This window comes from Priapulus caudatus, unplaced genomic scaffold, assembly GCF_000485595.1.
Source record: "Priapulus caudatus unplaced genomic scaffold, Priapulus_caudatus-5.0.1 Scaffold383, whole genome shotgun sequence".
Taxonomy (NCBI): Eukaryota; Metazoa; Priapulida; class Priapulimorpha; order Priapulimorphida; family Priapulidae; genus Priapulus; species Priapulus caudatus.
Genome location: NW_014577444.1, coordinates 107,793 through 110,808, shown reverse-complemented (window position 1 = coordinate 110,808; position 3,016 = coordinate 107,793). Strand labels below are relative to the sequence as shown.

Below are 3,016 nucleotides of genomic sequence, written 5' to 3'. Positions count from 1 at the left end.
GCACGAACGTACGTACGCAAGCACGCACGGATGCACGAACGTACGTACGCAAGCACGCACGGATGCACGAACGTACGCACGCATGAACGCATGTACGCATGCACGCATATACGGACGGACGCACGCAAACCTACGCGCCCGCATGTATGCATATACGAACGAACGCACGTCATACACACGCACGCACATATACATTCTTTACTAGTTTGCGCGCCTCCACACTTCGCGTCATGCTAATTACTCGAAAACGACGGACTGCATGCTAGATTAGTTAACTTCTAAAAGCCGACTTCGGCGACGACAATCATTCACCCAACAAAAGCCAGCTACGCACTCTAGAGCCTATGCCGTAATTTGATTCGCCGCCGCGCGTTGCCACGGTTACGTGCGGCCCGCGGAGGCAGGCGGTCCGCCGCCGCCGTTGCCGCCGCCGCCTGCCGCGAAACGACCTCAGAACATACGGCGCGTAAGAGTTATCTGCTAACGCGTTTAATGGCATCGCGGGTCGAGCCACGCGCACCGGGGTGAGAGTGGGTGGAAGTGGGTGGGAGGTAGGGAGGTCGCATAACTAGAGAACTCCGCAGCCAAGAGGAAAACTAAAGATATTTTCAGAATTAGCACGTCTGGGAGGTTTTTTTTTGAAAAATTAAAAAAAGTTAAAAAGGTAAAAATTGATAAAAATTCTATTCATCAAAAGATGGCGGTGCGTACAGATTAAAACATCACGTACGTGTGAATCCATGGTGTATGCCCTTAACGGCGCAGTGCCATAATCGCTAGAACATCCGTCTCCTACACCAAGATTCCGGGTTCGAGTCCCAGCTGGGAAACTTATTTTCCCTTTTTCCCCCCTTTACCTACCTCTTTAGTATGTATTATTTTTAATTTCTTACTTTTTTATTTTTATTTTTTATTTTTAATGTCTTTTATTTTTTTATTTCTTATTGTTTTTTACTGTTTGGGATGAGATGGGATGGCATGCGATGGCATGGAATGGGATGGGATGGGATGGGATGCGGTGCGGTGCGATGGGATGGGATGGGATGGGATAGCATGGCATGGCATGGCATGGCATGGCATGGCATGGCATGGGATGTCATGGGATGGCATGGGATGGGATATGGGATATGGGATGGGATGGGATAGGATGCGGTGCAATGAGATAGGATGGCATGGCATGGCATGGAATGGGATGGATGGATGGATGGATAGATGGATGCATGGATAGATAGATAGTTAGATTTTCGTGGGTATTTTCCTTTCAACCAAGCGGTCACCAACTGAGTAACGCCACTGATTTCCCCGGGTAACGCCGGGTATCCCGCTAGTATATATATAGGGACAGAGAGAGAGAGAGAGAAAGAAAGAGCGAGAGAGACCGAGAAATAGAGTGCGAGAGAGAAAGAGTGAGTGAGAGACAGAGAGAGACTGGAGGATAAAGTGTACAATGAAAGCGTCATATGGCTCAAAAAATTTGTGGTTACAGTTACCGAGAGAGAGAGAGAGAGAGTAATGCTCGAGAAGGTAGGTACACATGGATGAAGGATGGATGGATGATTGAGGGATGGATTAATGGTAGAATCAACGTATCTATATCTTTGTTGAGAGTTAAATGAGCTGCATTTCATTTTGAGCTATCCTGTATAGTGTTCAGTATCAGTAAGTCGCAAGAAGACAGAGACGATGGTCTTTAATGGTAACACCGATGACACAACAGCTACAACTCTGGTCAAGCTCGATGACCATAACATCGTTAACACTACGGAGTTCAAGTATATTGGCGTCCTGTTTTCCTCTCTCGACACAAAAAATGTGTCCAACACCATATCTGATGACAAGAGGGCGGCAGGGGACTGGGACTATGTATTTATCTACCCCAATGCAGATATCTACCGACTAACGGGAGCCAAATCACTAAAAGTCTATCAAGAGCGGATTTACATCGAATGGCTTGGTCACTGTGTACGAATGGATAATTTTACCATGTCAAGGGAAGTGCCGACAGCCTGATAGATGGCTGAGAATGGAGCGAGTATTGGGAATGGACAAAGGACAACTCCAATGATGCGAGAACGTTTGAGATTCAAACGGTGAATTCGCGACCACTGCGGGTGGTCGGATTCCCCGGACTCATGAGGTTAAGCCTCTAATGAGTAACGATGATGATGATGATAGTGTTGGAGCTGGCCACCGTGACACAAGCACCACTACATCAGCATTGGACGCATCAATCGTAACAATATAAGACAAAGAACATGATGCGTAAAATCAACGAAACGCCATCGGAGCGATTTTGACGGAATTCCGGATGTGACGTCACACGCCATTGCAGCGAGCGGTATGCGTCATGCTAGCCCACCCCCAGCATGCAGCGCCCCCCCCCCCACCACCAAAGAATCCTCCACCACCGAAGCATCCTGCACCAAGGAAGCGTCCTCCACCACCGTATGCACGCGCGTGCGGCCGCTAGTACCTGGACATCCGTCAAACGCGCGGTTAACAATACCGCGCGCAGGATTGGACACGGCGGACATCGCCCCGCCACCTTTGCCACCGCTCACCTCTAGATGGCGCTCGTAAATCTCCTCCAAGCAGATGCGAATGACGCCTAAAGAAGTGCAGCGTTATGCAACGAAAATGTGCTTAAACGACACGTGGCGAAGTGTAAGCGGCGCCTCTATACGGGACGCGACGTTCTACTGTCGCTATCATCGCGTCGCCACGACGAGCTTATTATTATGTATAAAACGAGTAATGGCTCACAACGATTGAGTACACCATACACACGCGCACGCACGCACGCAGAAATACACACACACACACACACACACACACACAAACACACACAAACACACACGCCCCACATACCAACACACGCAAACACACACACACACACACACACACACACACACACACACACACACACACACACACACACACACACACACACACACGACACACACACACACTACACACACACACACACACACACACACACGACACACACACGACACAC

At 49.0% G+C, this 3,016-nt stretch overlaps 1 protein-coding gene across 1 annotated transcript in view; it reads right to left on the bottom strand.

Annotated features, from left to right (window-relative positions):
• Positions 1 to 3,016, bottom strand: part of LOC106809770 (voltage-dependent calcium channel type A subunit alpha-1-like) — a 59,675-nt gene that overhangs the window by 37,039 nt on the left and 19,620 nt on the right. The gene's annotated exons all lie outside the window — the stretch shown is intronic.